General features: G+C 48.2%; 1 long non-coding RNA gene across 1 annotated transcript in view; it reads right to left on the bottom strand.

Moving 5' to 3' along the window:
• LOC119507596 overlaps window positions 1-26,118 on the bottom strand; it is an 82,504-nt gene that overhangs the window by 18,516 nt on the left and 37,870 nt on the right. Inside the window, exons 2-4 of the long non-coding RNA XR_005211325.1 lie at window positions 25,523-25,659; window positions 24,633-24,913; window positions 16,420-16,559 (exon numbers count right to left, since the gene is read on the bottom strand). This is a non-coding gene — a long non-coding RNA (uncharacterized LOC119507596). The remainder of the gene's footprint in view (window positions 1-16,419; window positions 16,560-24,632; window positions 24,914-25,522; window positions 25,660-26,118) is intronic.

Raw genomic sequence — 26,118 nt, 5'->3', positions numbered from 1 at the left:
TGGAACCTCAGCACCCTGTCTGTGAGGAGGCAGCTGGCCTGTGGAGCCCCATGGGGGCAGTGGCATGGCTAACCCTCCTCTCTGTCCAAACCCTGCCCCTCAGCCTTTCAAGTTCCTAGCACCCTAAAAGAGCTCAGTAAACAGGTGTCAGATGAAATAGGGAGGGGGCGTGGCTGAGTGTCAGCATCCCTGCTTGGGCCAGTGGCAGCTCAGATGCCCATTAGCAAAGGAACTTGATGTTGACACCTCACCTTGGCCAGGCTCCTGTCCAGTAGATTGAAATAGTCTCGACACTGCACAGTGGGCAACAAGCAAGTGTATTGCCTGCAAATCTCGAGGTATGGGACCAGGGCCAGTTCAGGGAAAGGGGCTGGAGAGTGCCTGTGGCATCAGAGAAATGCATTCCCCCTGAAAGAAGTGCATTGTGCCCCCTGTCACTTTTCGAGTATCTGACTAGGGCAAGGCTTAATAAAACTTGCTATGGAGAGTGGGCTTTTGGAATAAATGACAGGCTGAGAAGGGAGATATTAGGTATAAATAGACTTCTCTGAGTCCTTGGAGTAATGACATCCATTTTTTTAGATGCAGAAACTGAGGCACAGAGAGGGACAGGCATTCACAAAGCTTTGGCAAGCAACCAAGGTGACACTCAGAACCAAGTGTTCAACCCCTCCTAGGACTCTCCTAACAGTACCATGGAAGGCCGTACCAGGCCCTTGCTAGCCTGACTCTGCAGCAGAGATCGAGCTCCTTTGGGAGCGGGGAGCAGGCTGATAGACCCATGGGGACCCCTTCCTGAAGGTTGTAGCCATTCTCTTGGGATTTCATCTAACAATCCTCCCATCTCTGATCCCATCTGCCAAATATCTAGAGCCCCTGGAGGTTTCAGCCTCTTTCTTTCCAGAGTTCCCTCCTGCTCTGGTGCCAAGTGGGAGAACTGCTTGGCCAGAGAGTGGTGGGGAGTAAGGGGCAGTGGGGAGGGGGTTTGCCCCCTTCTCCTCATTCCTTCCCTCCATACTGAGCCCTTCCCCATTGACCAGGGAATTTGGGTTTCCTATCACAGGACAGTACCAGGGACAGAGGGACAAATGACACCAGGGAAGCCCTGAGTGCCTCTCTGGAGACTGAGAGCTTGGTGTGGCCAGAGCCCCTGCATGGAAGTAGGGAATGGGGGAAGCAGTACACCCTCAGGAGAGCCACGGGTGTGTTGCTCTGTTTACCATTGAGGGGCATGGTCAATGTGGGTGGGCACTTCTCTCCTCCCTCAGTGCCCGGGACACTGGGGCAGAGGGGTGGCAGGAATGGAGGGGCAGGATGGACTTTGCCATTCATCTGCCAGCTCACTTGCAGGAGTCTGCTGCTCTTGGCAATGGTTGAGAATGGAGATGAAGGCAACTGTGTGGTTTGGGGGAGCCCTTGGAGACATCCTAGAGAGAGCTCCCAGTGGTTGGAACAGAGGTGGCTGCTTGGGGAGCACATGGTGGCTGAATGTCCCCTGATGGCCTGTCCAAGTGGCCATCAGCTCCTCTCTCAGCACCCCGCAGGCCTCGCCCTCACCACCTGGCATTGGCCGTTTCTGCATACGGCCAGGCCTAGCCCCTGCCTGAAGTGGGCTCTGGACACTGTGAGGCCACTCCACCCCGATCCAATCTTTGGGAGGAAATCAATGAGTGCAGTCAGTCTTGGGGAAGCTCACAGGGCTGAGGGATGGGGGATCAGGGGCAGAACTAGGCCTGGGGCTGAGGATCCTGGAGACCATGCTAGAAGAAGGCATCCTCACAACTGAAACTGCAAAAGTGCAGGGCAAGAGGTGTCACGGAGAGAGGGGTCCCTGTCACAGGAGCTATTCCGCTTAGTCCTGCCTCTCAAGGCTACTGGAGACAAACTCCTTCTGCTCAGGAGGGAGGGGGAGCTGCCACCCTGTGCATACACCTTGCCCTGGGGGTTTCATGATTCCCCAAAATGCCACCTCTGCTAGGGCAACTCCTAGCCTCCCTCTCCCCCAAGGTCTCCATCCCAGCCAGCTGGAATCCAGGTCACCTGACTCCCTTTCTTGTGCTCTTCCCTTTGCCCTCTGGCAAGCATATGATTGCACCAGAGTGGCTGTGAGCCAGGTGCAGGGAATCTGAGCTGGTGGGGGACAGGGGCTTGCATCTTTTTAAAGTAAAAAAAGAAGGAAACCTGAGCAGTCTGGCCATCCGATCCCAGTTCCTGGGGATGGGGAAATCTAGGAGAGGCCAAGACTGGGACCATTTTCTGAGGGGTATAAGGAGCAGGCTTCCAGGTTGGGGGGCACTATGGCACCAACTGGCACTTTCCACAAAGGCAAGATAGGAATCAGGGATCAGAAAGCCGCTGATGGGACCCCAAATGCCTGATAAGTCCGCCTGGGTAGGTGTGGGGACTTTGAGGGTCCCAAATTGATCAGCCAGGGGGAAGATTCCAAGGGGGGCCCAGTCCATGGGTTCCGAGTCCCCATCTGCATTCTGGTAGGATGAGATGCAGCACAGCCCAGCCCTGGAAGGAACTGTGCCTGGGCAGGAACCTGGCCCCACCCCTGGAAGCCCCTTAATGCCACAGTGCCTGCCGTCCAGCCTTCCTGATCAGACCATGGGGCCAGGGCCCCTTGCCTGGGTTTCTGAAGCTTTGCCCTCTGGTGAGTAATTTTCTTAGGGTTTGTGTCTGGCATCAAGATCAGAGGTTTTGTTCCCTACCTCCTACTTGTGAAGGAATCACGAGGAAGAGCCCACCTCAGGGGCCCTGGGTGATGCTTCTGATCTGGGAGAGGGTTGCGGAGGTAGGATTGAGAGACATGTGTGGGCTTGAAGCACTCGGGGCAAGAATCTCCTCTACTGGGGCTTCTGGCCCACGCAGCCTGGCACAGACTCACTGGGTCTGGGTCTGGGTCTGACAGGCACCAGAGGCTGGCACACTTGATGGTGGTCATACAAGAGGCATGCCTGGCCCCCATGCCCTCAAGCCCCCTGCCCATCGGCCCCCTGCCCGTCCCTTAGCCCCAGGGCCTCTTGGCACAGAGCAGACTCAACAAGAGCAGTGAGGAAGGGCCTGAGCTCAAATTGCAGCTGGAAGGACAAGGTTAGATTCTTTCAGATATACTTTCTGAATATAATGTCTGGGAATGTATAACTGGGAAAGGTGGGAGAAGGTAAGCTGATCATTCAATACTCAACAACCAGGTGCCAGCCTTGTCCCTCCAACCTGTTCTTCTATTGGTCAGATCTCAGGAAATTTTCATTCATCCATCCACCCAAGCACCCTGGGCAGTGAGCCCCTCAGCCCCATGGCCAGTTCTATGGTAAGTCTTGGTCCCTCTTCTTCCAAAACGCCTCCAGAATCTGTCTATATCCCTCCACGTCCACTGCCACCACTCAGGCCAAGCCACCATCATCTTTCATCTGGACATTATGGTAGCAGCCTCATCACTGCCTGCCTGCTCTTACCCAAGCCCCCTGCTGCCTATACTCCACCCGACAGCCAGAGTGAGCTTCTCAAAATGCCAGTCAATGCTCCTGGGGAGGAATCTGGACCCACCATCCTGGGATTGAGAACATCTTCTTGACCAAAAGGGGGATACGAAATGAAATAAAGTTTCAGTGGCTGAGAGATTTCACGTGGAGTTGAGAGGTCACTCTGGTGGACATTCTTAAGCACTATATAGATAACCCTTTTTAGGTTTTAATGCATTGGAATAGCTAAAAGTAAATACCTGAAACTATCAAATGGCAACCCAGTAGCCTTGACTCTTGAAGGCAATTGTATAACTATGTAGCTTACAAGGGGTGACAGTGTGATTGTGAAAGCCTTGTGGATCACACTCCCTTTATCCAGTGTATGGACAGATGAGTAGAAAAATGGGGACAAAAACAAAATGAAAAATAGGAGGGGATGGGGGCATGATTTGGGTGTTCTTTTTTACTTTTATTTTTTATTCTTATTCTGATTCTTTCTGGTGTAAGGAAAATGTTCAAAAATAGATTGGGGTGATGAATGCGTAACTATATGATGGTACTGTGAACAGTTGACTGTACATCATGGATGATTGTATGGTATGTGAATATATCTCAATAAAACTGAATTTAAAAAAAAAAAAATGCCAATCAACTGGCCTCCCCTGCTGGAAACCCTCCAGGTGGCTATGATCCCCTCTGGGTAAAGACCCGGCCAGATCCGGTATCTCTCACCCCTTACTATTGTATTCCTTTATTCTCCAGTCTCTCCTATCCAGTGACAGTCACAATGAAGACATTACACACAGACTAGACATGTGAAATGACCATAACCTATTGTCCTCATAATCATCATCATCATTGCTGAGCATGTTTTATCTGCCAGGCTCTGTTTTAAACATTTTACATAGATAAGTCATTTAATCTTTACTACAACCCTATGAGGTCAAGCTTTTCTTAAATTCCAAAGATGCCCTAAAGGGGATCAGCGGGGCCTGAAGTGGATAGGAAGGCTCTGTGGGCAGGTAGGAGTGGAGTTGGGGCTCCAGGGATCAGGACCAAATAGTAGATGGTGTGGGGAGGAGGATATTCCATAATTATAATATTCTTCATCATAGTAGTACTTCTAATAGTTTATTGAGCCCTTATTATGTATCCCTCATTGTGCTTAAGTACTTTATATGCGTATTTTAAAATTTATTAAAGAAGTTGTGAGTTTATACAACAATCATGCATAAAACACAGGATTCCTATATGCCACCAGTGCTTTATATTTAGCTCATGACAACCTGGAAAAGTAGACATCAGTGTCCCTGTTTTACAGACAAGGAAACTGAGCAGCTACTGTGTGCCTCCCTCTCCCAGCCTGGAGGGAAGCAGAAGATGACCCGCCCCCAGGTGGCTTCAGGCCCCAGAGGAAAGAGGCCAGGGAGTTAGGGAGTTAGGGAGAAAGAAATAAGGGGGAGGTTGGTGGGGGCAGGGGGGGCAGGACGATCCCACCTCCTCCCCCACCCTACTACTATCCCCCATCCCACCAGGGCCAAGCACACTCCCTGCGGAAGACATTTATGGAGTGGGCTGCTCACCACTGTATGACTTTAAGGAGGACCTGGGCCAGCTGGCATGTCCCAAGGTCACCAGGAGCCAGCAGTGCAGTGAGGATGGATGGTGGTCCAAACAGAAGGGGATGGCACAGCCTTGGCACATGGAAGGGTAGAGGCAGAGGACTGCTCTTCTTTAGAACATAAAACCTGGGAACTTCCCTGGACCCCGCTGTCAGAAGCAGGTCCCCTGGGCTGGAGTTTACGCATCTGTATAACGGACCTTGTACTCCCTAGCCGCTGAAAAGCTTCTCCAGAATCAAGGCTGCCTCCTTTCCCTCACTGACACTTTTCTGCTCTTCCATGCCCCTGTTGGCTCCTGGCACTTCAGTGGCTTTTTGATGTGGCTGGGCACACTGCCTCAGCCCCAGACCTGGACAGGTCATCCTCCCAGTCCTGCTAGCTGCTCCTTGCAGGAGGAGCATGCTTCTTCAAGATGGGGGAATAGGAATGGTAGAATAGGAACCCCACCATGAAGGCTGTGGAGATGATGTTCTGGTCCTGGTGGTCTTGTAAGCAGACCCAGACCTCAGTTGGTGACGTCCACCTGCCACGGCAAAAGCAAAGACAGCCTAGATTACTGGGTGGTGCCTCGCTGGGCCCTAAGCCAGAGCTCTGCCCAGAAAAACTCTCCACTTGGCCTCTCACTGAAGACAGACAGATGGACAGATGAGCAGAGCTCCCTGGACCCCTCTGTTCTGAGCTATGACACTTGCCCACTCTCCCCACCCGGGCCTGGGGCATCAGAGGACCTTAGTGCCCTAACCCTAGGAGGCACAACTGGGGCTTCCGGAAACCCATCCTGCCCTAGAAGGTGTCCCTCTATCTCCAACTCTGACTGTGGGGCCTGAGGTTTCTGGCACAGCCTGAATTTCCATCCTGAGGTCCTCAAAAATGTGACCAGAGTCAGAAAATAAGGTTCTTGAGTCAAATGGAGCCGTTATCAAGGTTGTTTTTAAAGCATCCCATACTTTGTCAGGATGACAGGAGCCATTTTAGGAACAATGGTAAAGCAGCAAGCAAGGAACAGTCTTCCTGTTTCAGAGATGAAACCCAGAGGCTAGAAAATTATAATATCAATGCTGGGTGGTATCTCATCCCCCTGAGTCTTTTGTATTACCAAGGGAAATCCATCCATCCATCCATGCATCCATCCATCTATCCATCCACCCCTTATTCCTCGTTAAGAGCTTACTTCTGAGACAGTCCCCCTTGCCAGGGGCTGAGGACATGGCAGTGAGTAAGACAAGCAGAAGCCCTCTCTCATGGAAAGCACATTCTGTTGGGGGAGGCAGATGGCAGGAAAGACACAAACAAAAAAACACTAATGAAGGGAAGGTCTTTGGGAATATTTAACCAAGGAATCTGACACGGATCAGAAAGTCAGTGACATCTTCCCAAGAATGAGCAGGAAGAATGAGCAGAAGCTAACAGGCAAAAAGGAGGGCAAAGGTTATCCAGGCAGAAGGAACAGTATGTGCAAAGGCCAGAAAGGTGGAAAAGGGACAGGCTCCAGAGGGAAGGGCCAAAGTTCTCTCAGGGAGCTGGAGACCAGAACCAAGGCTTCTGAGATTCCTACATTGGGCTCCCTCCATTCATAGCCCACACCTGGTCATGCTCCATGGCCTCAGGCAGCAGCCTCAGCTCCTACTGGGACCATTCACTGCACCCTCAACACACAGCTCAGGTCAAACCACAAAGGGTAGAATATCAGAACTGTACAAAAAACACATAGGGTCTGTCCAACTTTGTTGAAATTCCTCCACACTCCAATGGCTGGTGGGAGCCTCTGGTTTGTGTTAAAGTCTAAAAGACCAAAAATTGAGCACTGTGTGGAAGTTTCACTGCCAAACAGGGAAACTGTTCCAGCACAGAGTCTAGGCTCTGGGGGATGAGGGTGGAGAGGAGAAATGGGGTCGGGCATGAACTATCTCTGTTCCATATTCAAAAAGCAATGTTTCTAAGTGTTGATTGCCAGGGGACATGGGGCTTGTATGGCAGGTGAGCATTGGACTGGCTGGAGGTGGTCTGCTGTGTATATGGGGCATCTGCTTCAGGATTATGATGTCCAGCTGCCTCTGTGGGTGCATGACATGCATGAATCAAGACTTGGGCACCCAATCAGGTCTGCACTGATGTCATCAGGTTAGATGGCAGGCTTATCATTTGCCACTGGCCTTCCATTTTTCACCTTTGAGAGTCCAATCCTGTTAACAATTGTTTGCTAAGTGCAACTGTGGGTCTGGAATCCACATCCCCAAAATCCAAGTCAGGTTCCCTTTCTCCTTCACCCCTACAAGCTGTGTTGAATCCTACTTCTCTATATCCCAATGCCTCTGCCCTAGTCCAGGCTACCATACTGCGTACCACAAGGTACTGATTTCCTCCAAACTTATCATCTGAAGCTCACGGTCTGTGTAGCAGCCAGAGTCATCTGTCTAAAATGTTGCCCCTCTCTTTAAAACCCTTCTTTGGCTCCCCTTGGCCATGGGGACAAAGCCCTGGCCTTTTAAACTGGAAGAGAAGGGTTTGCAGACCCAAACAGCCGACCTTTCCAACCACTCCCACTCCTCACACACCCACACTAAGCTCAGCCACAATGAACTTTCAGTTTCCCCCAAATCCTGCTCCCTCTGCAAGGAATGCTATAGCCTTCACCTGGCCACCTCCTGCTCATCTTACAGGTGTCAGTTTAGGTCAACACCTTGGGAGAGTCTTCCCTGATGTCCCTAAATTGGGGTTAGGTGTTCCCAACTTGACACACCACAGATCCTTCTCCCCACTTAAATATTGATTTGAATTGGGGTATGGAGAAGAGATATGGTCCCTCACTGCCAAGAGTATTGAGAGAAAACATTTGCTCCCTGTCTCTCAAACTCCCCAGAAGCATGGGCTAGAGCTCCTGGGAAAGGAAATACCAGCACAGCCCTGGGTTTTCACCAGTTCCTATTCTAAGGTCAGCAGGGCCCATTTATTCCCTAGAGTGGGTTCTTTTCTTTGGCCACACTGTAAGGAGAATCGTTGCTTTGATGGGCACATGGGGCTCTCTTGTTTGGGTCCATAGGGGCCCTATGGGAGAAGAAAGGACCTGGGTTCAATTCCTGCCTCTCTCCATCTGACCAAGTGACCAGGCCATTACTGCAGCCAGACGTCTGTTTCACCTCAGCCTGGGTTGTGGTGGGGGCTTGTGCTAGGTCAAGAGCATTCTCCAGAGGCCTGGTTCCTTTTCCAACTGGAGTTTCTGGCTCTTGGGGGAATAAAATGAATAATCCCACACAAACTAGAAATGCCTTCCTGGGGCTCTATTCTTTGAAGCTACTTGTGAAGAAATCAAGGGGTCACATCAACTGACCTGAGGATTTTCTTTCCATGTCACCCAGGTCACCACTCTCTGAAACCTACCGGCTCTTCTCAGCCCCATGCTCATCCTGCCCCCACCCTGTCAATACGTGTTTATGGAAGGTCCCCATGGGCCCCTCCCATACCGGGTAAAATGGGTACCCATGTGCAAGCCTGACTGCTAACCCCGTCAGTGCTAGGCAAAGGGGGTTAAGGTGGCACACTCATTTTACTATATACACTTCTGTAATGTGGGAATGTTTTTACAAGCACGCATCACTCCTGTAGTTAAAGATGCAAATCTAGTAAAAAGCTCCATTCCTTAGGCTCAGAGGTGGAGGATGACAAGGAAGACTTCATGGGTGAGAAAGCATTGACGCTGGGCCTGTCAGGTGGGCCAGATGTCTAGAGCAGTGACAAGGGGGCATTTGGACCAGGTAAAGGCAAGATCAGGGCCCGAAGATGGAGAGAAAAGGATACTGGGTTTCACCCATTGGCTGGAGGAGAAGTTTATGGAAGGACTGGGTGAAAGGCAAACTGGTACCATGGTGGGTAGGGGCTTGATGGCCAGACTGAGGAGTCTGTAACCAAGAGGTTTCTGGGTGGAAGGCTATGACCTGAGAGAGGCCTTGGGATTGGAGCTGCAGAGGTGAGAGAGTGGCCAGGGCTGCCAGGAGCTATTTGCATACCTGGTGAGGGGAGCAACCTCGAGGGGAAAGAGGTTCCTGGATGAATGCACTGGTCTGGCCAGGTCCTCGAGAGCAAGGGCAGAACCCACTCTCCATCTGCACCCCAAATCTTCCCTCAGTCTCCCTGGGCACTGGCAGCTCCATGCCTGGGGATGCTGATCCAGCTGTCATGGAGACAGGGTTCCACCCCACCGTGGCTCTGGTTCAGTCCTGCCCCCAACCCACATGGGGGGCCATTCTTCCTGAGAAGGACCAGAGCATTGCAGGGCAGTGGGGGTGAAGCCCACCTGCCCTGGGCCCAGAAAGGAGGTGGTCCCTGCTGGACCATTTGGGTCCCTGGTTCCTTTTGCCTTCACAGAACAACTCCAGAGCAGCTGTTTGTTTTTGGTTCACCAGGCAATTCATTTGCATCTTATAACTTCCTGGGTCCTGGAGGAATAGGAAGCTTACATACCACAAAAAGAGTAACTGGAGTGTGCCAGCATGAGGCAGATCATGCCTCTCACATTGCAGGGCAGGCTGCAAAAGGCAAGAGAGGTGCTTTGGCAATGCTGGGGTTTCCCAGGGGTTCCAGGGAGGCCCAGAGATCTCAGGGGACAGGTTGTGACCGCAGATGGGGGAGGGCTCAAGCATCCTACTCTGCCCACCTCCCAGTCCTGCCTCTTGCCCCATTCGGGACAGCTGGGCCCACCAGTCCACCCAGGGTCATTTGAGAAGGACTGGGGCCTGAGCTTGGGCAGGTTCTCCAAGACCCAGGTCCAGAGAACCCCCCAAAAACAGCCCTCCCCAATTTATGGCACCTCCACTATCATGGCCAGGGAAAGGGTGCTCAGAGATGAAAGGAAACCAATGAACCCTGCACAGAGGGAGAATCTTCTTCCTTTTGACTCTGAGTTGCTTAGTGGAAAGAGATCAAGGCCGTACTCCCTCGGGGCCCAGAAGCTTCAGAGTACAGTGAACACATCAGGCAAGGAAATCCCCTTACCTTACCCCAGCCAGTTTCACAGCTTAGGACTCTGGGGCCTGCTCTTTCCTCTGCCTGGGAAGCATGCCTCACTCAGTGGGGCTCTCCTGTTTCTTCTTGCAAGCATCACCCCTTCTGTGAAGCTTGTTCTGACTATTCCATTAGCGTATTCTCCCTGCCCCATTGCTTCTGTACCTTGTACTTAACCCATCCCTGTATACTGCACCCTCTGCTGTTTTGCTTTATTTATGTGTCTGGGGTGATGCCATATGAGCCTTATTCTGCCCTGTCTCCCCCAGCATGTAGCCCAGTGTCTGCTCCAGAGCAGGTGCTCAGTAGGCGTTGGTGCAGCAGAGCTGTGACACAGAACCCCAGGCCACCTGGACCAATTCCAGGCCCCTTGGTGCTGCTGTCCCCCTTCCTCACCCCTTCTAGTCCACTCCCATGCCCCAGGGACCTTCTCCTCTGTCCAAGGTGGCAGCGACTTCAGCCACACCTGGGGTGTCTCTCCTGAAAGGACTCTCAAACTGGAAGTCTGTGGTGGTCCCATGAGGCCTCTGGTGAGCTTGGGACTGATGCCATGGCAGAGTGGGGAAGGCTGGGAGCTTTGGTGATCCCCTCACTGCTCTGGAAACTGGCCCTTGTGCCGCAGCAATGTGGCAATGATTGACCACCCACATGCAATAAAGAGCGTGGGTCGTGGCCCGAGTGAGCGAACATGCTGTTTGGCCCAGGTCATCCTGACAATCCCATTTGGAGATGGCCAGTAGAGATGTGGGACCGAGACCTCATCCAGCTTTGGGCTGCTCCCCTAAACCATGGGTAGAAAAAGAATCCAGCAGGAGTAGGAGACTAGCCAGGCAGGTAGGAGGCTCCCAGCCACTCCCCCACCTCTACCCCCCATGCAGGAAGTACCTCCAAGATCTCAGTCCTCCCTCTTCCTCCCTCAAGATAAGGATCCACTGTCCATGTAGGCTGTGGCAGAAAGGAGTAAGCCAGTCCCTGCCAGAAGGACCTTGGTAGTATCTGCTGTCCCCTTGGGCATCCCAGCCCCAGGCTTCTTGGGCTTTGCCGTCCTCTAGGATCACAGTGACCCCACCACTGGCCACCTGGCCAAGCTAGAGCCTCATCCTTCTTCTGCCCGGGCAGCTTTTCTTCCTGTGGACTTCTCTAGCCTTAGAATCCTCTGGCTGGCTGATGGCTCATCCTGTGCTCAGCTGGGCCTCTGTGGCCTGACCTCCCCGCCTCCAGTTTGAGTCAGCACCCAGGTAGCTGCTCAAGGTCTGGCTCTGGTCTCTAAGAGAGGTCTCTGGGCAAATTCTGCAGCTCAGCTCTAAACATTTCTGCATTTGGTCTCCTCGGTTCATTGATCAGGAATCATATGATCTTTTAAAAACACAGCCGCTGGAGTCGCCCATCTGTGCTTCTGCATTTGGATCAGTAAATCAGGCTGCCTGGAATTTGTTTAAACCCGCAGGTCTGGGTGCAGAAGGAGGCTGCCCTCACAATGCCTTGTGGGACGATCTCATTTTCTGGACCATCTTAGTTCTTGGGACCACCCTTTGCTGGGCTTCTAGGATTAGGTCTCTTTTTTATGCTCATTTGTCTCCTGAGTTCCTCTAAGGATTACCTATTTTCTCTTTATATTGAGATTTACTAATTATAAGGTGAAGCACTAATCTGCATCACCACTACCTTTCCCCACCCCCCATGCCCCCATCATTTCCCAGATAAGATAGGTCAGAGACTTCCAACTGCCCCCCAATATCAGGTCTAACTGAGTACATGGCCACCCAGAATAGACATTAAATTTCTTCGCCTCTGTTTCAGCTACTTATGTGACTAAGTTCTGATCAAGGAGATATTTTCAGCTAGCTATGTGACTAAGTTCTGATCAAGGAGATAAGTAGATTGGTGTTTCCAATTTCTGGAAAGCATCCTTAAAGGGAAAAGTCATGCCCTTCTTCCTTTCTTCCTTCTTCATGCTTGTTAGAATGCACCCTCTATGGCGTGATTGCTGGAGTTTGGGCAGCTATTTTGGAACATGAGGATGAAGCCACACTTTGAAGATGGCAGATATTGTAGCCAGCTTCCAAGAAGGCCCCCAGTGATTCTCACCTTCTGGTATTCATGTCTTTGTGCAGTTATCTCCCATATTAAATAGGGCTGACCCAAGTAACCATAGGATAAGGCAGAAATGACAGAGCATGACCTCTAAGGCTAGGTCATAAAAGACATTGCAGTTTCCACCTTACTCTTTGTTGGATCACTTGCTGTAGGCTAGGGGGAGCCAGCTGCCATGTTGTAAGCACATGTAGCAGTCCTATGGAGGATAATAGGTGGCGAGGAACTGAGGGCACATCAACAACAGCCAGAACCAACTTGCCAGCAAAATTGCAGTTCCAGTCAAGGCTTCAGATGACCACAGCCCTGTCTGGCATCCTGGCAGCAACCTCATGAGAGAGCTTGAGCCAGAACCACCCAGCTAAGCCACTCCTGGATTCCTAACCCACAGAAACTGTGAGATAATAAATGTTTATTATTGTTTTAAGCCACTGAAGTGTTTTCTTTAAAGTATGGTAAAATACATATAAAATTTACCCTTTTTACCATTTTCAAATGTACAATTAAGTGGCATTAATTACAATCTCAATGTGTAACCATTATCACTATGTATTTCCAAAATTTTTCATTGCCGCAAACAAAAACTCTGTACCCAACAGTAAAATTGTAATATGCTTCCATTAAATGTAACCAAGGCAATATACTGAGAGGGGGATATAACGGAGGAATATGGGATTCTTGGTAGTGCTGTTGTTGTCTGTCCTTACTATTATATTGTATGACACTTTATTTTTCTTTTTATTTTCTTTTTTATTATTTGCTAAAAAAAACAACTTTTTTTCATAGTATGTTCAAGTGCTGACTGTGGTGATAAATATACAACTATATGATGATACCGTGAACAACTGATTGTACACGGTGGATAATTGTATAGTATGTGAATATATCTCTATAAAATTATAGGAAAAAATATAAATAGGGATAAAAGTGCTGGAGAAAACACGGAGAGAGGAATGTACCTACTTACTGTTGATGAGGAGGCAGAAGGGTATAGCCTTTCTGGAGGTTAGTGTGGTGGCTCCCAAGAAGCTAAGTATGTGGGGGCCATAAGATCCTGGCACCTCATTATGGGGTATGTACTTGGAAGATCTGAGAGCAGAGACATGAATGGACATTTGCACACTGGTGTTTACAGAGGCAGTATTCATGATTTGCAATGAGTGGAGGTGGAGGTGGCCTAAGGGCACATTGACTGAGGAACAGAATGGTAAACTCTAGTGTATATATACAATGGAATATTGAGCAACTATGAGAAGGAGTGAAGCTGTGAGACACACACAAAGTGAATGGATCCTGTAAGCAGCATTCTGAGTGAAGTACGCCAGAGACAAAGGCAAACACTATAATGCCTTGCCAATATGGACTAGCTACAATGTGTAAACTCAGAATTGAATCTAAGGTTGAATCCCCTTTCAGGGGAATTATTAGTGTAATGGTCTCTAGGTTGTAAACTATTACAGCAGTCAAATCTATTCCTGAATTATAATGGCTGTCTCCAAACTCTGAGATGTTGATCCCTTTGTGTGTAACCTGATTGGTCTCTGGAATGTTCAGTATCTGTGTGACACCTGAAAATCAGAGCTAGAGCTTGGCAGATATGAATGTCAGTATTAGCACATACAGCAATTGTTAAAAAAAAAAAAAAGCTGAAAAAGAGTCCAGACTTCAAGTAGAGATATGAATGAAACAGATTTGGTTAAGACTAGGGCAAATAGGGCCAACGGGTAAAGATCAAAACTGACTGTGTTTTAAAACTTCAATTTCCATGTTATTTGGTGTAAGATCTATATTGTCTAAACAATATAACTTCTATAGTCAGTTAGTTCAAACACCATACATGGAACTTTGAATAGAAAGTGAGATAGGGTAGGTTTGTATGGGTTAGAGTGAAATAGCCACACATCCCAAAGTAATTTAGGCACAGAATAAAAATATATATGCAGGGACCCCCTGAGGAGCTGGGGGAAAATGAGGAAGTGTCAGACTCTCTCACCTGGATTGTTGCTGATGTTCTCACAAACATTGAAGACTGATGGTCTGGTATGCGGAGCCCTCTATCTTGGGGCTTGCCCTTATGAAGCTCATTACTGCAAAGGAGAGGCTAAACCTGCTTATAATTGTGCCTAAGAGTCTCTCCCTCTCTCTCTAGCTAACCCAACTCAGCAGGTGAATTCACTGCCCTCCCCTCTATGTGGGACCTGACTCCCAGCCGTGTAAATCTCCCTGGCAATGCAGGATATGAATCTGGACCTGGCATTATGGGATTGAGAACATGTTCTTGACCAAAAGGGGGATGAGAAATGAAATGAAATAGTTTCACTGGCTGAGAGATTTCAAATGGAGTCGAGAGGTCACTCTGGCTGACATTCTTAAGCACTATAGAGATAACCCTCTTTAGGTTTTAATGTATTGGAATAGCTAGAAGTAAATACCAGAAACTATCAAACTTCAACCCTGAACTCTTGAGGATGATTGTATAACAAGGTAGCTTATAAGGGGTGACAGTGTGATTGTGAAAACCTTGTGGATCACATTCCCATTATCCAGTGTATGGATGGATGAGTAGAAAAATGGGGACAAAAACAAAATGAAAAATAAGGTGGGAGGGGGGGATGATTTGAGTGTCCTTTTTTACTTTTATTTTTCATTCTTATTCTGATTCTTTCTGGTGTAAGGAAAATGTTCAAAAATAGATTGGGGTGATGAATGTATAACTATATGACGGTACTGTGAACAGTTGACTGTACATCATGGATGATTGCATGGTATGTGAATATATCTCAATAAAACTGAATTGAATTAAAACAAAACAAAAGAAAAAAAAAACTCTGTACCCATTAAGCAAGAACTCTCAATTCCCTCCCTTACCCTCAGCCTTGGTAGCCTTGAATCTACTTTCTGTCTCTATGAATTCGCCTATTCTAGATATTTCATGTAAGTGTAATCACACAATATTTGTCCTTTTGTGTCTGGCTTATTTCACTTAGATTAAGTGACTGAGTCTTTAAGAAATTTGTTATGCAATAATGCAGGACAACAAAATGGAAGGAACCTTGGCCCTCTGAAACTGTAGAGAGCATTGAAACCTTTGACACCTAACTCAGATTTCTTTTCTTCTTCTTTTTTCTTTTATTTTTGTAAAAGAGACATAAACTTCTCTTATTTTCACAACTAACATTTTGGGGTTTTGGTCAGTCATAGCCAAACCCATTTCTGCTTTGCACCATTCATTCCAAATCTCTTCTATGATTCGCTAGCTGGAAGTGCCTCTCGGAGGCCACCTTAATCATCCCTGCTGCCAATGGCACATTGAGGCCTGAACCCTCCTCAGACAATGGGCAGTTTATGCCTACAGATGTTTGTAAAAGGAATTTCATGATGAGAACCACAGACCAAGGATCAGGAGACTGTGACTTGACCCCCTCCTGTGGGATCTTACTCATCACTGTGGAGCCCTCACCTGTCACAGGAAGGCACCACCTGCATATGGGTCTTCCAGGGATGTCCTTGAGGCCCAAACAGATTTGTAAATAAAGTACTTTGGAGAGTGCCAAGCCCCCTACCAACCAAAGTTAAACTCCTTTAACAAACAATTCTTGCCATGGGTCTGTCTGTTTCTGGATGGAGATAACCTACCTCTGCCTTTACAGGTGTCCCTTGCATGGACCAGCTTTCAGGTGTGCATCTCATGTGACCAACTGTGCAAATCCTTAGCAACGATGAGATGCCCTGCTCAGATCCACTCAGCCATGGCAGCTGACAGATTGAGCAACCTCAGTCCTGTTAGGCCTGGTTACAGCTCAATGGAAAGGCCTTCTGCGGCTTCCTCTCCACCCAAGTCCTGCTTCATCACAGACTACATTCATGTGGATGAACCAGCCAACATGATTCCTGGATTTCAGCATCAAATTTCTGGACCTGCTTAATGTCCCCACCTTCCCCCACCTTGGCTCCTGCCACACCCTAGGATAGCTTCTCTCTGAAATCTTAGCTTTCTGTATTGTACCAGGGACCTGGTCCTCCTACCTTTCTAGTTTCTTCCCCGTCCTCCCTCCACTCCTGCTCTTAAATCTTAATGAAGACTTTGAGTCTCTAGGGACCTCAATTGTTTCCCCAGCCTGGACCCATCTGAATCATCTGAAAAACCATCAAGTCTCTCAAACCCTTCATTAATTAGAGTAACAAACTCCTTTAACAAACAATTCTTCAAATATATATTGGATCACACAATATACCTTATTTCTTGCTCACGTTAAACCTCAAATGGATGCCCCGATCAGCAGTTGTCTTTCCTCCAAGTAGTGATCCAGGGACCCAGATTCCTTCCATCTTGTGGCTCTACAATCTTCATCCTGTGTTTCCAAGGAGCATCACACTGGAAGAAGGGGAAAGGAAGGGTATGGGAAGGCACAACTGCTTCTTAACCATCTTGGGTTAGAAATGACACACATCATCATCGCTGATCAACATTCCATTGTCAAGAACTTAGTACTTAGGCCCTCTTTGATGTAAAGGGGGCAGCTGCTGGGAAATGTAGTCTGTCTAGGAAGCCCGTGCTAGCCTCAACTTTACTCTGTGGAAGGGAGTGGGGGGTGGAGGTGGGGAAAAAATTGAGGAGGGAACAATTAGCTTTCTCTGCACACTCTCTTAAGATCCAGCCCTGGCACTACAAGCCAATCTGCCTTCCTGAATTCTATGTCCTGGAGAAAACACAGGGGTAGCCAGATTAGTGTCAGTGACCCCAAAAGCCAGCTGGGCCCCTGTATTGATAGGCCTGGGTCAGTTCCTCTCCTGTTTTCCATAACAAGTGTTCCAAACATTCCCTCCTTGCTCCAGCCCCTCTCCCCACCCTCATTCTCAGCTCATCTTCATTCAGTGAGCATCTACAATGTAATGAGCACTGTACCAAGAACAGAGAAACTTGCACACACACAAAAAGGGCTTTACTAAGTACTGTAACAAGCATAGAGACAGAGAAAAACAAAGGATATTCTAGGAGCACCAAGGAGGGGCACGTTCCCTAGTCCCCACTCCAATGTGGTATCGAGGGTCAGCAGGGCATGTACAGTGGTAAGTCCAGTGTTTCTGGGGTGTTGAGGGAGGCAGGGCCTGGCAAAGGGCTAGAGGGGGCAGTGGGGCCAAATCATATGGGGCTTTGGGGGCCTCAGAGTGATTTGTGCTTCATTTGCAGATTATGGGGTTTGAGAAAGTGATTGCTGTGGTCAAATTGTACTTTAGGACAATTAATGATAAAAGCAACTAGAAGCAGGCTTAAATAAAAGTGCTCAAAGGGTAGATGAGAAAACAGGGGAGCAGAGATCAATTGGGGGGGGCACAGGAAGGGAAGGGACATTGAAAGGAGTTGAGAAATTTTTCCTTTATTCTTCTAGGATTTTGGGGGTGCTATGCCTGCCAACTCTTCAAGAGTAGAAGTTAACTATCTTCATCTCAGTATCTCAGTGCCTGGTATAGTGCATATCACATGGTACATACTCAATAAATGCTCACTGAATGAATGAAGGTGGTGAGAAGGTATTGGTCTAAGGGATGGAAAACCTTGATCGATATAGAGCTCTTCCTGTCTTGCCTTACTCTGAATGAATGTTTCCCTCCTGAGAGAGTCAAGTGATGTACATATGTGTTTATATATCCTTTGGCTGAGAGCCTTTCCATTAATTAATCATGACTGTCCATTTGCACAATCTTCTCCCAAGCACTTTGCAGAGAGGGGCCACTTAGCACAGCTCTCTTGCCTTGCCAAAGCTGTGGCCCTTGGCAGTAGACACACACCCATGCCTCTCACTGGACCCCGTAGCAGTCCTGGGAGGCAAGCCAGAAAGGAGCATTGTCTCTCCCATCCCCCTTTCCATTTTTAAGGTAAGAAAAGCTGTTCACAGGGCCCAAAAAGAATCAAGTATTCGTCCTTTCTTGCTGAATCATAGACCACCCTGCTCCCTTACTTCTGGGGTTGACACAAGGCTCATAGTACCAACGAGGACCCTGGGCTCTGTGGGAAACTGCCTCATGACTGGGGAGGAGTCAGACACTTACCCCAGACCTTTAGGTCCTGATATAGCTTACCCATCAGCTGTTCTCTTAGGAAGGAAATTATTGGCACAGACACCCACCCAAGCTGACTTGAGCATAAAAGGGGATGGGGAGGGGACTATCACAGAATCCAAATGCAGAAAGTCTTCCCAGAAAGTGGAAGCCCACTGGACAGGCACGTTGTCTTTCTCCCTAGACCATGGTTCTTTTTTTTTTTTAAATCTTCATTTTATTGAGATATATTCACATACCACGCAGTCATACAAAACAAATAGTACATTCGATAGTTCACAGTACCATTAGATAGTTGTACATTCATCACCTAAATCAATCCCTGACACCTTCATTAGCACACACACAAAAATAACAAGAATAATAATTAAAGTGAAAAAGAGCAATTAAAGTAAAAAAGAACACTGGGTGCCTTTGTCTGTTTGTTTGTTTGTTTGTTTGTTTCCCCTATTTTTCTACTCATCCATCCATAAACTAGACAAAGGGGAGTGTGGTCCTTATGGCTTTCCCAATCCCATTGTCACCCCTCATAAGCTACATTTTTATACAACTGTCTTCGAGATTCATGGGTTCTGGGTTGTAGTTTGATAGTTTCAGGTATCCACCACCAGCTACCCCAATTCTTTAGAACCTAAAAAGGGTTGTCTAAAGTGTGCATAAGAGTGCCCACCAGAGTGACCTCTCGGCTCCTTTTGGAATCTCTCTGCCACTGAAGCTTATTTCATTTCCTTTCACATCCCCCTTTTGGTCAAGAAGATGTTCTCCATCCCACAATGCCAGGTCTACATTCCTCCCCGGGGGTCATATTCCACGTTGCCAGGGAGATTCACTCCCCTGGGTGTCTGATCCCACGTAGGGGGGAGGGCAGTGATTTCACCTTTCAAGTTGGCTTAGGTAGAGAGAGAGGGCCACATCTGAGCAACAAAGAGGCATTCAGGAGGAGGCTCTTAGGCACAATTACAGGGAGGCCTAGCCTCTCCTTTGCAGCAACAGTCTTCCCAAGGGTAAATCCTGTGGTAGAGGGCTCAACCCATCAAACCACCAGTCCTCTATGTCTGTGGTCATGTTAGACCATGGGTCTTTTTTTTTTTTTTTAAACTTTTTTTTATCATGAAATATTATACAGAAAAGTGATGACTTTCAAAATACAATTTAACAAGTGGCTATAGAGCAAATTTCAAAGAGTGTTATAGGTTACAGTTCCAACATTTCAGTGATTTCCTTCTAGCTAGCCTAATACCCTAGAAACTATAAAAAAAATTATATATTTGTATCCTTTGTTGAATCCTATCTTGTCTGTTGCTACCCCTCTCTCTCTTTTGATCACTTTCTCAATCTTCAGGTAAATCTGGGAAGTGACCACTAACTCACTAACTTGTTCATATTGAAAAGGGGTGTCGACATTACGAGGAAAGGCGATGCTTCTGGTTGATGTTCTTGGAGAGGCTGTTGCCTCTGGGTTTTGGGAGTTATCTGGTATAGGAACACCCTGGAGGATTTAAGTTTCTGAAAAGTAAACTTAGTGAGTGAAACTGTTATAGAGTCTCAGATAGGGACCTAGGTATTCTTTAGGATTTTCGGGACTAGTGTTGATTAGGGCTTGGCATACTGGAACAATATTTTTTTTTTGTCTGCATTTCAAGGCCCAATATGACACTCAGCCCTGAGTCTGCCTGACTCACAACTCCAGTGCCCATCACCATGGAAGCAGAGTGTGAAAGCCTTGGGAGCACTTTGTTGGCTCAGCTAAGGGGATAGGTCAGTCTTCCCAGGTTGGGCATTCAGCCCTGACCTGATTGGCCAGCAGAGGTTGTGGGCAGGGGACATCCTAGGAGGGATGTAAGGAGGGAGCCAATGATAAATGCAGGAAACACTGGGAGACTCTAAGATTTAGTAGGTGTTCTGAGTAACTTACCCATCCATGTTATCTCTGCCTTTCATTGTCTTGCACTAAGCTATTTCTTGAATTTCTAAAGACAGAAATTAAGTTGTAAAAGCTTGATAGTAATGCAAATAATTTCTGTCCCTGGAAATGCAAATTGTGTCAGGTGGAAGGCAACTGATTATCCCCTTGTGGATCCTGACCAGTTTTGCATCCATTTCTAAAATCATCTCAGCATTCCTTACCTGCCTATTGTGTATGAAACTTTCAGCTCTCCTTTGAATTGGTTGTAATACTTTGCTGCTTTTCTCATTAATTAATGAGTGAAATTATGTCTTTGACACATGTTCATTTTATATCATAGGAGAGTCATGACTACATTTTCTTTTAAAATGTATCATTTAATTTAGACAAAGTCTGCATGATCATATAACTCATTTTAGAAACATTATTGATGCAGAGGGAAATATTTTAGAAGGATGCATAAGAAACTGTTAGTGGTTACATGTGGAGAAAAGGGAGGAAGGAAGCATTTACTTTTTATTTTATATCCTTTTGTACTATTTTAATTTTTAAATTATGTGCATATTTTATATTTATTTTAATAGAATTTCAGTGGACGTTGTCCAGACAAAGGGTTTATGGGTCATTTGCTTTCTTTTTTTTTTAATGTGCTTTTCTTTTTTTATATTTTTATACACTTTTCTCTATAAAAAATAATAGCATTCACTTTATAATTTGTCAAGCCATACGTTAGTAGTATGTTTAAGCTGTAAGCATGGTCATTTGCGCTTTTCTGACAGTGGTACATTTTGCAGTAAAGGTTAGACAGGGAGAAAAAAAAGACCTGATACATGTTATCCTTAAATTTTGTAGTTTAGAGGAAAAGGCAGACCAAATGGGCAAAACCTACATCTTGGCATGTTGCTCCAAGCCAGCCTTGGGCAGCTAGCGGTGGTTATGACCTGCTGCCTGCCCTCAGGCCCCGCCCATAGGCCAAAGGTTCCAGCCCCCTCCACAACCACCTGGTCAGGAGCTGTTCAACCCCATCCCACCCCACACCCTGGCAGACGATCACGGGGACAGTGGGAACATCTTCTCCTCTGACAACTTTAGAGGCATCCTACTCCCCCTGGCTTGAGGTTTGCAGCTGAAAGGGGAGAATCTCAGCCAAACCACTTATTGCACAACAATGCACTTCCGAGAAGGGTACACAAAAATTTTGTCAATTGAATGCTGTCTTCCTCTTGACTTACGTGATGGTCCAGATATGCTCTGGCTTCCGTTCTCATGGGTGGATCATGCACTGGTAATGGCTTCCAGTGCTTTATATTTTTCTGTCTCCACTAACCAATGTATAAACCAGTATTTACTTACGCATATGAGGACAGAACCTTCCTTCTAGGAATTCGTCCTTCGACCAAGCTGGGATATTTGTCTCTGATGTTTTCCCAGTGTGGGGTGGGCTCCACCCACAGGCAGTGGGACCATCTCTCATCCTGAGAGCCTCCCCCTGACCTTTGGCATGACTGTGTGAACTTGGCACATCTGCACTCAGGAGCAGGTACTCTATTAATGAACTCCTGGCCAAGAAGGTCTGAAGAAGAGGGAAGGCCTGAGCCCCATACCTCCCCTCACACTCAGCACACTCTCAGCTGGTCTGTCCAAGGCTGGCCCTTCCTGTACTTAAACCACACAGAGTCCCTTCCACCCCTGAATTCTGGGGCTGGTCCTCCAGAGCGGCAAGAATACCTACCCAAACAGCAAGTCACTTCTCAACAAGTGCTATGGGGATAGACAGCCTTACCCTCAGTGCTACTTCTTGGGGATATTTGAGCCCAGGCCCCCCAGTGTCATCTGACCACATCACTCTCCCTCTTAAACCCTCCAGTGGTTCCCCATTGCCTCCAGGGTCAAGTCCAAGCTCCATGACCAGGCCTTCAAGTCCCTTGCTTCCCAATCTGGCCCCTGCTATATCTCTGGCACCTTCTCCCTACACCATGTATCCCACTGTCTAACCACTTATGCACACCATACATGCTGGAGTCTGACTTGTGCATAAGTCTAAAGGCTATTTTCCAAGGCTTATAGCTGCCAACAGTGCCTCACTTCAATGGCTGCCTCTCTCTTATTAATTGATGTCATCAGAATTGCATTACTGTAGATGCAGACGCAGGCAATGCCAGGGCACGTTCTAAGGTAGGGCCTTCCCCTGGTGCTCACACCACCCTGGGGACTGCACCTGCATGAATGTCATGCAAACCACTTTCCAGAGTGGCTCTCTCCATGGGAGCAGCTGTGGCTCCCTCCCACCTCCCCAAAGCTCACTGCTATGGAGCAGAGACAGTTGTATTAGGACACATCACAGCACCTCACTGCCAAAGTGACAGCTACAATTGTGTTTTGGCCGACAGCTGGAGATGAGAGAATGTGGAAACAGCCAAAGCCTCACAAATCTTTGTGAATCAGCAGTTTGTGCTACGTGTCCAGCTGGTAAGTGTGTGTGTGGGGGGGCTCATCCTGCCAGTGGTCCAGGCTCTCCCTTGGGGCACCAGGGACCCTCAGATGAAGGTCTCCACTGGATGGTGATGTTTAATGTCCCAAAGGTCACTCCAGGGCCCAGAGGAGCAGAAGAATCAGGGTGGCCAACCCAGGCAAGGCCCAACCCCAAGGGAACATGTGTCTGACTTCTAGGCAAAGGCAGGGTGGGCAAAGGAAGGGGTCAAACTGCCCATTATGCTGGGCAGCCTCATATAACATATGCTCTTGTTGGGCTGAGGATCTCTGCCGATGCCCCAGGGTACCACCTCCACCAGGAGTGTGAGTATCATAGGATGCGTGCAAAGTAGTGGGGTCAGGATAGGGGCCAAACACAACAATATAAACAACTTGCACAGCAGCAGCAGCAGGTTCCATTTATTGAGTCCTTTGTGGACAGGCGCTGTGCTGACTACTTTCCCTACTGTGCCGGTTTGGATGTATTGCGGCCCCCAAAATGCCATTATCTTTGATGCAGTCTTGTGGGGGCAGATTGATTAATCTTTTTGGTTAGGGTGTGACCTTTTGATTGGATGTTTCCATGGAGATGTGCCCCACCCATCTGTGGGTGATGACTTTGATTGGATAATTTCCATGGAGGTGTTATCCCATCCATTCAAGGTGGGTCTGAATTAGATCACTGGAGCTATATAAATGAGCTGGCAGACAGAAGGAACCCAGTGCAGCTGTGAGTGACATTTGGACAGCAACCGAGAGAGACATTTTGAAGACGGCCATTGAAAACAGACTTTTGTTCCGGAGAAGCTAAGAGAGGACAAACCTCCCAAGAGCAACATTTTGAAGAACCCACAGGAACTGAGAGAGGAGCAAGAACACAACCCGGGATCAGCAGGTGCCAGCCACATGCCTTCCCAGCTTAGAGAGGCTTTCCTGGAAGCCACTGGCCTTCCTCGGATGAAGGTACACAATTGTTGAAGCCTTACCTTTATGGCCTTGAGACTGTAACTGTGTAACCAAATAAACTCCCTTTCTAAAGCCAATCCATTTCTGGTATTTTGCAAAAAGAGCAGCATTAGCAAACCAGAACACCTATCACCCATCTTTTGATCTTTACCACAACCCAATGAGGTAGGTTCTACTATTATCCCCATTTTACCAGTTAGGAAACTGAGTCTCAGAGAGTAATTTGTGGCCACATGGCTGGTAAGAGTGGAGACAGAGCTTCAGAGCTCAGTTGGTTTATGCCTGATTGCGCTGGTTTGGCCTTTTAAATCCAGTCTTGGTTGCAGGAAACTAAGAAACTCCCAGCGCTTTCCTCAAATTGGGTGTGGCAACGTGGGGGTCTCTGACTCGACTTTGACCTGGAAGCCAAGATATTACCAACAAAAATAAACAACAGTTACTTCAGGTGACAGGTGCTAGGCTGTGGAATGGGAAAAAAAAATTAAAGCCACAAGGATTTCCTCATTGTACATTTTTGCATGTTCAGCAGAACAAGGGTCATCAGGAAGCTGATCCACCCATGGAGACAGAGGGCAAAAGCAGGAACTGTCCCTTCCCCTCTGACCTGATGGCCTCTCAGGGCCCCAGCAACCAACGGTGGCCTCCCCTGCCCGGGACTTGCCTCTCACTCAGCCCTGGCCCAGGTTCGAGACAAGGCCTCTGGGAGGGGTGAGATGAAATTCTCAGGATTCTCCCAGGCACACTGCAGCCCTCCCCAAACCTCTTCTTGGACCAGAACCTGCTTGTCCTCACATACTGCCAAACACCTATGGATAAGGAGGCAGGAGGCTAGCAACCGCACAACACGCATCTCAAGAGGGAGTCTGAAAGGCCGGTCGGGCTGGGGATGCAGAAGCATTTGTATTTCAAGTGGCTGCTGTCCATGAATCACCAATTTCGTTCTGTGCTCGCAGCTCTGCGAAGGCATCATTTCCACCCAGGCTCACATGGAGCTGGCGGCCAGAGCCTCTTAGAAGGGCTATAAATAGCAGATCATCAACTCACCTCTTCAGAGCTCGTCACAGCTCCTCTGTTGACTGTGCGTCTTCCTGCAGCCTGCACGTCACTGTCACTCAGATTTCCCAGGTGAAGCCGGGCTGAGAGACCCAGGGCACGCTCTGGGGGGCTGCAGGGTTTCCGTTCCCAGAGCTGCTCAGGGTGACAGCGAGGACAATGGCAGACTTTTGAAGATCTTGACATTTAAGGTGTCATAATTATCATCTCGGATCTCTGTGCTCCTCTCCAATTAAATGCAGCAACAAGGGACTGTCATTTCTCTCTGAGTCCTAGAAATAAAAGGCAAAGGACTCACCAAACACACAGCCGGAGAAAGCCACATGGAGGATTCTGTGGGTAGCAACAAATGAAAGGTTTCATGCCTTCCCATGGACCTGTCTCCTAGCACTCTGAAGGAAATACTTTATGCCTCTCTGGCTTCACGAGTGAGAGCACATGTTTTGGTATTATTACTCTTATCAGCCACTGTTTATGGAGTGTCCCTGTGTGCCAAGCACTGTGTCAGCCTTCACAAGCAGCACCTTGAATCATCACCACAGCCATGTGTCATTTGCATATTATCATTTGCTTTCTGCAGATGAGGCTGTGGCTCACAGAGGACCGATGACTCATTCCAGAGTCACACTGACAGGATTTCAGTCCAGGGCTGCTGGATTCCAGAGCCCAATCTCTCAACCACCACACTTGCTGCCTCCTCAGAGGACGACTCGCTGTGCATGTGTCTACGTGTGTCCACATGCATGTCCATGCACTGTCCATGTGTGTCCATGTGTGCCAGCTTTCATGTGTCCATATGTCTATCCACACCTGTGCCCATGCATGTGTCCACATGTATCTACGTGGCCTGAGGGACCTGGACTAGAGTCTCCCTTTCTCACCTTCACACACTCCATGACTGTAGTAGAGGCTGGATGCCCCCAGATTCATCGTCCTCCAAGTCCAGGCCCTCAGGGCATCCTCAGGCATCCTGAATTTCCCACATCATCTTCTCTCAAATCTGATCTTCCAGGTTCTCCTGCAGGAAGAGCACCAATATCCACACAGCCACCCGGGCCCAACTCATGGTCCTCCTCATACCTCCCCCCTCAGTTTCCTGAAATAAGCACAAGCCAGCTGGGGCTCCCCTTAGGGCAGCTTCCCTCCAGTCTCATTCTTCCTCTGTTTCCCCAGAGTCACCGCACATGTGTGGGGTCTGGTCTCCTTTAGTGGGCCTGTCACAGTAGCCCTTCAGCTCAGCGAAGCACCTGGGAAATGTTTTGAGAACACAGATTCCTGGTCTTATCACCAGACCATCTGAAATAAAATCTCTAAGGGTTCAGGCCAGGGTCTGGAGTTTTAAAAAGCTCCTCAGTCATCTGTGCTAGCCAGGGTTAAGAATCACTTTGTCCCACAGGCCTCCTAGATCAATCTTGCCTCTCCTTGCTTTGATCCCTCCAACCCACAACTATCAGTTTAATTCCTGGAAAGCACAGTT

Source organism: Choloepus didactylus, chromosome 13 (genome assembly GCF_015220235.1).
Source record: "Choloepus didactylus isolate mChoDid1 chromosome 13, mChoDid1.pri, whole genome shotgun sequence".
Classification (NCBI taxonomy): domain Eukaryota; kingdom Metazoa; phylum Chordata; class Mammalia; order Pilosa; family Megalonychidae; genus Choloepus; species Choloepus didactylus.
This window is presented reverse-complemented; position numbering and strand designations above follow the sequence as displayed.